The sequence below is a fragment of the Scardinius erythrophthalmus genome (genome assembly GCF_964197995.2).
Source record: "Scardinius erythrophthalmus genome assembly, chromosome: 6".
Lineage (NCBI taxonomy): Eukaryota > Metazoa > Chordata > Actinopteri > Cypriniformes > Leuciscidae > Scardinius > Scardinius erythrophthalmus.
Window position 1 is genome coordinate 9,072,494 of NC_138226.1, and position 13,652 is coordinate 9,086,145.

Consider the following 13,652-nt stretch of genomic DNA (forward strand, 5'->3'; position numbering starts at 1 on the left):
ATATATATTTACATTAAAATCTCTGGTTAGTATGCATACATTTTAACTTTTTTAATTTAAGCTTTTACTTAAGATATCAACATCAAGTCAAGTAAAAAAAAATTGTATAGCGCTTTTCATAATACACATGGTTTCAAAGCAGTTTTACAGAAAATCATGATGTTAATATTTACAATATCTTAATATCTTTATGCCTTAAAATCGCTTTTAGTAGATTAAAGCGGGGCAATAATATTATAGAAATATTAAAAATTAATCAAATTACCAAATTGCAACAGGAATCAAAACTAAGGTATCAATGTATTTGAGACTGCCTCGAAAAAACACATAAGTGTGACAACTTAATGTAGAATTGAGCAAAGTCTGTGAAAAATTAAGTGATTAAAAAGCTTCAAGAACACCTAATACAGAAACTCATCAGCAAATAATACAGTGCAGAAGCTTCATTAACTCTAAAATCACACTATACTGTATAATATTTAATTGCTAATACAAACTCGTGTTCAAAGGTTTGGGATCAGTTTTAGTTTTTTAAGAAATTAATACTTTGATTCAGAAAGGATGGATTAAATCAATCAAAAAGTGACAGTTAAGACTTTTACATTGTTACAAATGAAATATTTTTCATATAAAATCTGTTCTTTTGAACTTTCAATTCATAGAATCCTGCATCACAGTTTTCAACATTGATAATAATACTAAGAAATATGTTTTGAGCACCAAATCGGCTTATTAAAATGATTTCTGACACTGAAGACGGAAGTAATGGCTGTTTTACCATCACAGGAATAAATGACCTTTTAAATATTAAAATAATTTTAATAATACTTTACAGTATTACAGGTTTTACTGCATTTTTGATCAAACAAATAGCCTTGGTGAGAAGAAACTTAAAGGTGGTATCAGTGATTTCAGGCCCAAAAATATTTTGATCACATTCATCTAATCTTTCCTAACAATCCGCTAGCTGCCCGCCCCATAAGCATGCCGTCAAAAAAACGCGTCTCTGTAGGCAGCCTAGGCTCTGAGATCTGCACACAAAAACAAATGGTTTAGCCAAACACTCAAAACCAAAACAAATAGTGTTCCAACCAATCACCGACAGGGGGAGGGTGTTGTGAGGTTTTGTGCTCGTGCACGGCTGCACGCGAAGTCAGAGCTGAAGAAAAAGCTGCCTCAAAACCTCACAACACCCTCCCCCTGTCGGTGATTGGTTGGAACACTATTTGTTTTGGTTTTGAGTGTTTGGCTAAACCATTTGTTTTTGTGTGCAGATCTCAGAGCCTAGGCTGCCTACAGAGACGCAGTTTTTTGACGGCATGCTTATGGGGCGGGCAGCTAGCGGATCGTTAGGAAAGATTAGATGAATGTGATAAAAAATATTTTTGGGCCTGAAATCACTGATACCACCTTTAATTAAAAAGATATCCAAACTTTTAAACAGTAGTGTAAATACTAAAATATATAAAATCAATGGACATTTCACTGTGCAAAGTCAAACAAAAAATATATATGTAATGCTACGGAGTTAAAATGATTATTTTAATCTAAAAATGGCCAAAACCATCCTCGCCCCTGTCAATGTGCTCTGCTCTACATGCAAATATGATAAAAGGCTTGAATGCCAGATTTCAATAGCTGTATCAGCCTATCCGGACACTCGCGTATTACCCAGACGAGTCATTATACTTTATATGCCCTTGGCATTAATTGAGAGCTAATGGCATTTCATAGATATCCTTTATTTGACCCCTTTTGTGCTCAGCGGCTTTTGTATATTGCGGAAGCCAGTCCCCCAGAAGCCCTTATTCCACCTGGGTATCTATGCCTGAGGGAGACAGTTGTCCCATAATACCCTTCACAGTGTGTGTGTTCTTAACATATGGGTGGGATTCTTCTGAAGTCGCTTGCACAATCTGTGAAAGGGCAGAGCAAAGTAATCAGGCCCAGAGCCATGCAGAAGAATGCTATAAAATAGTGCTGTAAAACAGAGAACGAAGGAAGTGGCCGCCCCCACACCACAAAACATTACTTACTGTAGTGGTCATAATTAGTTATTGATCATCGACAGCTAAATTGAAAAATTCAAATACTTAAATGTGCATCTTAAATCAATCTAACTGCATTTGACTACAGCTGCACGATTAATCGTTAAAAGATCGCAATCTCATTTCAAACACCCACGGGATCTTATTCCTAAAGGACTATGGTTCAGCTATGTCTATTAAACGTTTGACAAGTGGATCACAGCGAACATTCAGATATGCATTGATGCTGACCCACAGAGAGCAGTTGTCATGTAAAGAAGATAGGAAACATCTTCACAAACATAGTATCATTATTTCTGTGTTCCATTAATTCAAATGATCACAGAAGTACTGGGATGAAGGTTTATTGATACTTTGCAGTTACGTGATATCTGGCGGGCAACAAACGCGGTTAGTGCATCCAATCGCACAACAACTATCTGACATGTCGTGTACACCTCAAAACACCAACTTTTGTATATTAAAACAGGCAACGTCCTGGCAAGATCCTTGATTAGTTTACTGGTTTTCGTTGCTAGAGAATGACGTTCTTGCCCGCCAGCCAGTGCAACTGACGTCACGTGCAAAGTATCAATAGTTCGAATATAAACATTGATGTCCACAGTAGCGTAACCTTTTTAAAGTAACTTGACGCTTCAAATAAAGACTGTATCAATGACATTGTTACACCAGCGAGCGTTAAAAAAATTTATTTGTCATTGAATCATTCATTCAAAAGATTTGTTCATAAACACTGATTCATTATGAAACAAGTGATGTCTTTTTGAGCGAGTCATTGAATCATTCATTCAAACTGATTAAAAAAAAAGAATTCAAATTAGATATTTTTAACTGCAGCGATAAAAAAAATTCAGAACCTCTATTAAATTACGTTAGTTTGTTTAGTTGTCAATTCAGAATAGTGTGAGAATCATGATCTCTATCTTAAACAAAAAAATAGTGATTCTCAATTAATCCAGAATCGCGCAGCTCTACTTTGCAGCAACACACACTGACATGCTTGTTTTGTTGAACTCCATATGGCATCGTTTTACAAACACCTCAATTACTCAGTCCTTCAATTCTTAAACGAATAGTTCCAAAACTTTAAATTAATTTACTCAACCTCATGTCGCTCAAACCCTCTACTGTTTTCTTTTTCTTTTACAAAAGCAGATGTTAGGCGCGATGTTGTTTACACACTGTGGTTGTTTTCCATACAATGGAAGTGAATGGGGTTTTGTCAAGCTCTAAAAATGATACAAAAAAAGCACGATATAAGAACAATAAAGTTATTCTTTATTGTATGAATCACATGCAATATTGCAAGCCTCCTGAAGCCATATGATAGATTTATGTGTGGAAGAGACCAAAGTTGAACGCTATTCACATATGTGATATAACTGTTAAATCTAATTTGTATGATTTAAATATGCACAAATGAATAAATATGTATGTGAAATGCTTGCCTGATTGGGCAAATTACATATAATTATATATATATATATATATATATATATATATATATATATATATATATTTATAATGTATAAATATATAAATAAATATATGAATATATATCTAATATGTTATATGAATAATGTAATAATATAATAATGTGGTGTAAGCACACGTACACCATGTATGTACATATATAAACCATCCAGGCTTGGAATGGCATGAGGGTGAATATGTGAACTATCACTTTCAAAAATATTTTTAAAACTCTCACGACCTCAAACTTCTGAGATACGTGAAGTATGCACATCCTGTATGAGCTTCTTATAACTATTCAAATGTGTTTGGTTAACACTGAGCAATGCGAAAGACTGCAAATTAGCCTTTTAAAATAGACATGAACCAAGACTTGCAGAAATGTTTGGCAAAATGCTTGACACTTTCACACCTTTATGATTGGAGGGGTTCTCCTTTAAAGGCTTTTAAGTCTTAATCCTGCAAAAAGGCTCCTGCAGAAATTCAAAGGCACGGCGCACATTTGAATATCTCCACAGCTCGGTCCCTCCCCCCTTGAGAGAAGAGCAGATAGCGATATCATGTGCTTTACCTTCACTGCTGGGCTTTTATTGAAGTGAGGGATAGTGTTGTGATGTCACAGACAGTTCTCATCGAGTGGAATTAGCCGATAGATCAAATCCCTCAACCTCGTGGGAGAAATAACAGCGCACTAACTAATCTGCGGTTGAGATTTTCCTGCAAGACGGAGATTGAGTCTCAACTTGTGATGTGCTGTTCAAAAAAATGTCAGAAATCAAATAGATCCCGTTAATTACACTACACTTAAAATTACTTATGCATGGACACACTGAGTTGATACCTTCAACCATGGATGAAATCCAGCTCATCTGGTTTGGGTAAATGTTGTCATAACACATTAAACCCATATATTATCTGATTTTCTGTATGCATGCATTGCAGATAATACATGGAATGGGGCCAGTTGACACATTAAACCCAAGTACTCTATTTGTTGAGTCTTCCTCTTGCTATAATATTTCAGATCACCATTGTCTTCTATAGTTATGTGGAGAATAGCATAAAGAATCAATATTATCTCTACACTGATATTAACAATGACAAAGCAGTATGTAAGGGTATATTGCACAAGAAGTCTTTATACAAAAGAAAAGGCCTAGTCAGAGGAAAACCTACCTAATAAGTATCCTGTTAATACTTGCTAGTCCACGGTACTTTGTTTAACGGTTTCAGGCAGTTCAGAGAAACCATAAGCTCAATATTTGGACAAACACAAAGCATTTCTCTATACTGATGGTCAAGACCGGCCAATAAAAAAACGTAATATTACAGTGTTAATACATCTTTTCTATAAAAAAAAAAAATCTGATAAAAAAATGACGGTAAAGACATAATGTTACAAAAACGTCCATTTCAAATAAATGCTTTTCTTTTGATCTGTCTAATTATCAAAGAATCCTGAAAAAAATATATCCCTATTTTCACCAAAATATCAAGCAGCACAACTGTTCAGAACACTGATAATAATAAGAATTGTTTCTTGAGCATTAAATCGCCATATTAAAATTATTTATGAAGGACACTGAAGACTGCAAAAAAATTTAGCTTTGCATTCACAGGAATAAATTAAATTTTTAAATATATTAACATAGAAAACAGTTATTATAAATTGTAATAAAATTTCACAATATTAATATTTTTTCTTTAAAGTATGCATTTTATGTATTTTTGTATTTGTGACCCATTAAAGACTTAAAAAACATTAGCAACTCTAAACTTCTGAATTGTATATACTATTATTCTGCATTTTAAAATTGATATCCATGAACATTTTTGAGTGATGCGCCAAAGAATCTGTGGATCTGAATTTTGAACCACTTCACTGAAACAGACAACACATCATCCAAATACTTGTAAATCACACAAGTCTAACAACAGTCTTGAGGAAACTTGATGGACAAAAATCTATTGTCCACACAATATTTCCAGCAGAATAATCTTGAATATATAGTGAATACTTTATAAATCAGCCAAATCCTCCTGAGGGCAACTAGAAGGACACAGAATTCAGATTTTCAGATTTGCATACAGTACACTCTACACTGCACAGAGCTGAGAGGAAACTCATGCCTCTTTCCTCAATCTGTGCATCCCCAGAACACAGAACCGTTACTGCTGACTTAGCTGCGCAGATGCTTTGGAAGAGCGAGCGGCATCGGCTGAGGAAAGTGTGTCAGGCAAGCATATTTGTTATAGAGAGGGCAAGCCAAGATCTATCCTGAACAAACGACGACAACAAAAAAAAAAGACCCTAGGTGAACCCACAGTCAAAACACAGCCGATGTTTACAGGTTTAAGACGGCAACTGTCACTCGGGAGTCCATTTCGGAGGCTAAAAAAGACTTTAAGCAGCAGGTCACACCTTTCCCCTCACACCCCGCCCCGCTGGGTTCAATCTGGCCATCACCGCGGTCACAACACTCTGGATCCGAGGCCTTGCCAGGGAGCAGGTGGGAGGGCATCAACAGACACCGAACATGAGACAGAGCTTTTACTAAAAGCTCAAGAGGCTCTAGATTTTATTAGAACGCATTTGCAAGGAAGCGGACATCCTCTCTCTCCTCCTCACGGCGCTGCCGATCACTCCCCGTCCGATAAGAGGGGCGAGGCCGCTGAGAAAACGCTGCATCATTCATGGTTGGGTGTCTCCTCGCGTCACGCCATGTGACCCGCTGACACACTCACATATTGTTGGGGGTTGGGTGCAAAAGCAGGCAGGAGCATGGTAGGAGAACCTGACCAAAGCCTCATGCCATAGTGACACTCAGCGGATTATGTCTAAATAAAGCCTCAGCACTGCATGAATCACTCTGCTACTGATCCCACTGCTCAATGAGAAAGGGAGTGAGAGAGAGAGAGAGTAAGAAAGCAATGTAAAAAAAAATAAAAAATCGAGGGAGCGGGAATGTGAAGTGGAGAAGGCGTTCATCACTGGAGTGCCATGGCTTAGCCTAAGAGGCTTGAATAATCAGTGTTTAAGCTGTCAGCCCTGCTCTTGCACCTACCGTGTGCTACAAACTCCTGTGCGCTTTTAATCAAACAAAAACGATGAGATCCAGCCATGCTGCCAAGACAGCGCTATAAGACAGGCCTCAAAGTCTCTTTAAGACTTATCCTGACATATTATATTCCCTGCAATGAACAGGCACCATATGGCAGATATTTTCTCAAGTCTCTGACGTCAAGACTACACCGAGTCTCAAGTCTTTGAGGTGAGGTGAACAGTTTTCTTTTACAGGTTAGTTGTATAAACCTTTTTGAAGGGCAAGCAATTTAGCATATTATGCTCATCTCTAATTTGGAGTTCAAGCCAAGTCTCAAATCCCTTTGGTAAATGTTTTCTATACAGTACAATACAGCTTAGTGTAATAAACTTTATTTAAACTTTATTTAATTCATTATGTCGTTCAGTTGAGTCTAGGCCTCAAGTCCAAAGTTTTCAAGTACAGTGTAAAGTTTGAGTGTCAAGTCTTTGAATAAGAGTCCCTTACAGAGTGTTCTGTAAAGTTTTTACAACAGCAAGGATGGCCCACTATAATAACATTAATATTAAAGTACCCCTGTAGTCAATAATTTTATCCCTTAAAACTCATCCTTGAACAACAAAATGGCATATTTAAGCGTTTTTCCTGTAAAAAAAATAAAGAAAGAAAATTATTTATGCCCTAAAATAGATTGAATGTAACACTACAACCTTGATTAATTTATTATGCGCAGGTCCATGAATATGCAAATTAGCCCCGTCTCCACTGACTCACACCAGTTCAGAGATCCACACAGCGAACTTTACTGAAGTAAACTCTGCACAATGGTTTTGCTCTTTACAACGTCGGACACATAACGATAATGAATGTGATTAGCTTTTCGCTTCAAACAGCTAATAATGTTGCTAATGTTACAGAAACCATGTTCCCTTTCGTCATCTCAGTCTGCCTTCTAAAAATCAGAGTCCTTAGAAACGCTTTGAACAACTTAGAACGTCAGTGGAGAAAGGCTTATAGTTCAGCATAACATCGTAATATACCTCTTATACATAATGCACCTGCTATAACTAAATGTTCACAATTATTCCAATCAAAAGAAAACTATAGCAGGATAACCTAGCTTCTCTTGAGACTCCCCTGCTTTGCAGATAATGATATGCTAAAGCCCGCCGGCACATTGAAGTGATTGGCTACAAAGTAGTTTGAAACGTAAGAAAAACAAGTGATTGCAAAACACATTTTTGAGACTGTCTTTAGATCACTGCAGTTTTAAGGAGAAAAATACTCAGCAATGGTGTTGACTTATGATTTTGTACATGGTTTGTCTTAAAGAATATTAAATACACCACATACTATAAACAACATTAAAAACTTGATTTTCACCACAGGGGGTCTTTAATGTTAATTTTTTTTTTTTCATAAATTTATTTTAATAACAACAACAACACTAACACAAAAAAATTTAAATATTATTATTAAATGTAATAATAATGATATATTAGTAGTAGTAACAGTAATCACTGTATTATTATTACTGTTATTAAAGGTGGTATCAGTGATTTCAGGCCCAAAAATATTTTGATCACATTCATCTAATCTTTCCTAACGATCCGCTAGCTGCCCGCCCCATAAGCATGCCGTCAAAAAAACGCGTCTCTGTAGGCAGCCTAGGCTCTGAGATCTGCACACAAAAACAAATGGTTTAGCCAAACAATCAAAACCAAAACAAATAGTGTTCCAACCAATCACTGACAGGGGGAGGGTGTTGTGAGGTTTTGAGCCAGCTTTTTCTTCAGCTCTGACTTTGCGTGCAGCCGTGCACGAGCACAAAACCTCACAACACCCTCCCCCTGTCGGTGATTGGTTGGAACACTATTTGTTTTGGTTTTGAGTGTTTGGCTAAACCATTTGTTTTTGTGTGCAGATCTCAGAGCCTAGGCTGCCTACAGAGACGCGAATTTTTGACAGCATGCTAATGGGGCAGGCAGCTAGCGGATCGTTAGGAAAAAAAATATATATTTTTGGGCCTGAAATCACTGATACCACCTTTAATAATAATAATAATAATAAATAATTCCTCTGCCATCTAGAAACAGAGAACAGCACAAGGTAACCATGTGCATTCGGTGTATAGCTTGGACTCCATGACTGATTAAATTGGTTCACTGACAGATTAACAACAGGATGACCTGACTTAATCAAACAGCCAGCCGCATCAGTAGCTTACATGACCCATGGATCTGCAAATTCAGACAAGCCTGCAATGTTTCCCTAACCTTTTCCAGAACATCATCTTCACCACATCACTGGAAACAATAAAAATAGCCGCGCCATCCAGCCAAGCATTAAGAACGACGGCAGCGGGTGGTCCAGGGCCGGTTCGACTCACTCCCACCCCCCTCCAGCTTCCTGGGTCCTGATTGATCTCACGGCCCATCGGCGGGTTAAATTACACTGCAGAGTGGCTTTGCGGAGAGACAAAGGGCCCAGGATTTCACAGGCCATAATTCTTTCCGGGCCTTAACTTTGAAAAGGTGCAGCATTCAATTTCAGCCCTCGGCAACACTTTGCATTCGCTTATGAGTTATGACACAGCCATGACGTTTTTAACTTACTATATGGCCATGCTGAGGAAGACCTGCGTTCCAATCAGGCCGAAGGGAGGATGGGGGGAAAAAACATTCTCTGTCAGCACCGAGTATCAGTAATAGCGACATGTAATACAGTAAATAAAAGTGGCCCATCTTCTGGCTGAAGCTAAAGACGAGTTGGCTTCTTTCCACATCCTTCTTGCCGAAAGCATTGAAGTGATGTCGGAAATTAAATGATTTACATGTACATTCATGTTTGGATCTCAGTCCAAAATGACATCCAGGCTCCCATAGTTTCCTGGCACATAGGGAATGGAGAGGAAGCCCAGGGAATGGCAGAGGCCTTTTGATACTGCAACTCTGCCGAACCAGCAACTCGGAAGCCAGGACAGCATGAGATCCGGAAAAAAAAAAAAAAAAACAGCCAAAGCACAAAAAGACCAGCTGCTTCGAGATCATGGGCATCAGCGAAAAAAAAAAAAAAAAAGTCTTGTTAGAGAGAATATAATTGAACTTGTCTGGCAAGTAATAGCTTTTCCCAAAACTTCATGCATCCGTTTAATGCTGATGAAAATATACAGTGAGGTAAATATGCAACTGAAACTAATCTAAAGTGCTTTAAGAGATATAAGTCCTCATCGATGACATTTGCAATTTACTCTAGCTTAAGAATCTGCCCATATTTATAATTATACTATATGTGATAAGCACAGCTTTCCAAGCCAACAGCTAAAAAAGGCACCATGCTAAAATGTAAATCCGGATTGCCTGACAGGAACATTTCAAAACACTCAAACTGTCAGTAAAACAACCTCCAAATCTAAGAACATACCAGATCTAAAAGTCACAGTTCTTTATTTGTCAAGCATTAAGGCACGTCTCACTTCTAAGGAGGTACCGCTATTTGTGCAATGATTTCGAAATAATATAAAATCAGTAATATGAAACCGCTGAAGGGCAGCTAAAAGTCAATGGCAACGTCATTTAAATTTCCTTTCTAAAATGCAAAAAGTTGCGATAGTCTGTAGGAGGTTCAATGAATTTCTCGATTAGCATAGGATGTGCTATTTGCATCTTAGTATTGGATGTGATCCACTTTACAAGGACTGCAGGACACGAGATGCTATGTAACTTAACAATGTCAAGTTAAATAAAGTAAGGCAAAATCTTTCAGACCTTCTATGTTCCCATAACACTTCTGTGTTGATTGAAGATCAGTTTTTGTTTGAACAATCATTGCTTCTTTATTCCACGTTTGGAAACAAGCCAACAAGGCGGCAAAGGAATAATGGTGTTAATTAAGACACCTGTTCTTCTGTGAATTTACTCGTTGCTTCCAATAACCCCAGATAATAATAAATGCTCTACATTTCAAAATTGCTTAATAAAGAGAATATATAAAGGTATGCTGTGCTTGTAAACAGACGGTAGTGCTGTTAATCAAATTGATTGGAAATGTCTTTACTATTGGCCAACTGTTAAAGTGCAGGAGACAAGTTCAAGATCTGTCAAACCATGGGCCGGTATTGATGTTTGCACCACAGCACCCGTTCACATCGAAGCACTGAACTGGATGAAGACCTAAGCAGTTTTTGTCTGCTGTGCTCTGTAGAATTAGACCTGAATCATACTCTAAGCAAGTATATTAACGCTAATGCTTCTAGCTACTTGATTTCACACATGAGTGCATCCTGGATTGCAAGTCCAAACTTCAACGGTCAGTTTTCTCCTTCAGGTCAACCACTGACTGTCATGACATAGCAATAGTTTCTTACAGAATTGTGTTAAACAACTTTTTGTCTTCTCTCTATTCTGATAGTAAGACGATTAAAAATACAGTTTAAAGGAATAGTTTTTTCCAAAAAAAGTAATTCTGTCATTATTTACTCACCCTTATGTTTTCTCAAACCTGTATGACTTCCTTATGGAGCACAAAAGAAGATATGAAAACGTTGGTCATCAGAGTTTTCATTACCACTGTCTATCTATAGTAAAAACACAGATATTTCTCAAAATATCTTTTGTGCTCCACAGAGGAAAGACAGGCATACAGGTTTGGAACATCATGAGGGTGAGTAAATGACGACAATATTAATTTTGGTGCGAATTATCCATTTAATAGCAACAAAAAAAAAATGAAGGTAACACTATCATTACTCTTTTGGGTACTGAATTTTATTTCTGCCAAATTTTCTCAGATATAGATGTTAAAGGTAGAAGGTGTAATTTCCACGACACTAATGTCAACAAACATTTTGTTTTAAAAGCTTCCGAAAACACTCCTATTAAACAAATCATCCCGCCCCAAACTAATGTCATTGGTTGAAAAAAAAATTTGGACTGAGAAATGTTAAAAGTTTGACGTTTCCACTTTTTCAGAGAAATCAAACTACCAATAGCTTACCATAGGTTTTTAGCATAAACATCTTTTTTTTTTTTGTATTTTCAAAAATGTATAAACTATCTACAGCAGAGCACAAAACTTAAAACATGTCGACCAAGCATTTGTGTAAAGCATGGAGTATGTTTCTGGCCTTACTGACCATATTGAATGTTTGAATACCTTGTTTGAATCAGTCAGTCCAGTAGTAACATCATGACATTGGTAATCCTAGTGCTGCAAAACCATCTGTAAGTTTACTTGAAACACTTCAGCATTGAAGAATTCTGACACACAGAAAATAAACTGCTGCAGGGGTCAAGGACAACACAGAGGAAACGTGTGAAGCTAAAGTACACACTGGGTTTGTGGCACGGAGCATCGGTTTTCCAGCATAGCCGGTGGGCATTACATCGCTTCAGATAAAGTCTTAGATAGAAGAAGTGGTAAGCACTCTGTGTGAACTGAGTTTGGGCTCGAAAACAGTGACCTCACAGATTCTAATCCCTCATCTCTCTTTGCACGCTTCCCTCTGAGAGGAACTGCCAGAGGGGAAAACTTGAAAGCTAAAGAGAGTGAGGGAGGGTGCGTGAGAAAGAGCATGTGTGAGAAACAGAGACGAAATGACATGCGAAGAGAAAAGAGTGTACAGAATCCGAAAAAAAAGCACAACAAAGTCATATTTAGGTGCTGGCTTACCTGCACACAGTTCACAAGATGGGACGGTGAAGTGAGGATAGTCAAAGGGGTTGTGGGAGGAGGGTCCGGGCGGGTTGATCCAGCCGCTGACGGGTGGTCCGGGAGGGAGGAAGGAAGGATGGAGTGACAGGGAGCAGGGAGATGGGGAGGCCAGAGGGGGGATATGAAGCACTAGTCCTCTGTCTTTCTCTCTTTATCCCTCTGGCACAGAGGCATAGAGGCAGACACCAGTACCTGCAGCCACTCAAATAATAGGAGAGAAAAGAGTGCTCACATCCACACACGCTCCAGCACAGAGAGGAAAGAGAGAACGCCCCTCCCACTCCCTTCCAGCACCCAATCGCACACAGACTTCACCGGCAACGAATAGGAGGGCAGGCAGCCGGTGCCATGCCCCAGCCAATAAGTGCAATTGCTCATATCCAGTTGGAATAATTAGTCCGAGAGCAGCTTCCCTTCTGAAGGACAGCGAAACGGGCACACTTAACCAATAAGTGTGATTTAAGACCGCATCCGACATTAGAGTAATTAGATTGTGCCGCACTTAACCTAGCAGAATAACGTTGCATGCTCCACTGCAGAACTGGCAGAGGCGCAGGCTACACGGGAAGGGCTTTGGAAAGGTGCAATGATGTTAAGTAGGCAGAAATAATGCTTATATATAGGGAAAGGATTAGGAACTCTTACCACTGTGATCAATGTGTATTATTATCGCACTATGACACTTCCAGGCTTTCAGGTGCAGCAAAAAAAAATTCAACTATCATGTAATGTTGGGCAAACGAATCATTATGAATTCCTGTGTTTTTAATTCATTTGTTCTTGTTATGTATATTGTCACATACTGTAAACTTGTTGATTTCATTATATATATATATATATATATATATATATATATATATATATATATATATATATATATATATATATATATATATATATATATATATATATTAGCGATTAATCACTTCCAAAATAAAAGTCTGTGATTACATAATATGTGTGTGTACTGTGTATAATTATTTTGTAAATATATATAAATAAATACACACATATGCATGTATACATTTAAGTTTTTTTTATTTATATATAAAATATTTATATTTATATATAATCTAAATTATTTATAAATATATATATAAATAAGTATATATGCAAATATTTCTTAAATATATATGCATATGTGTGTATTTGTATATACAAAATAATTATACACAGTACATACACACACAAATATTATGTAAACACAAACTTTTATTTTGGATGCGATTAATCACGATTAATCGTTGCCCAGTACTAATTTATATATTATGTAAATAATATAATTATAACATAATAAATAAAATACAATACAATACAATACAATGTAATATAATATAATAATATAATATAATATAATATAATATAATATAATATA

The 13,652-nt window shown here is 37.1% G+C and overlaps 1 protein-coding gene across 6 annotated transcripts in view; it reads right to left on the reverse strand.

The window, feature by feature from the left end:
* Window positions 1–13,652, reverse strand: part of pcbp3 (poly(rC) binding protein 3) — a 71,330-nt gene that overhangs the window by 45,233 nt on the left and 12,445 nt on the right. For 2 of the 6 annotated variants that reach the window (XM_081367445.1, XM_081367440.1), the window contains exon 2: window positions 12,236–12,469. The exons of the other annotated variants lie outside the window; for them this stretch is intronic. The gene's annotated coding sequence lies outside the window, so the exon portion shown is untranslated. The remainder of the gene's footprint in view (window positions 1–12,235; window positions 12,470–13,652) is intronic. 6 annotated transcript variants of the gene reach the window in all.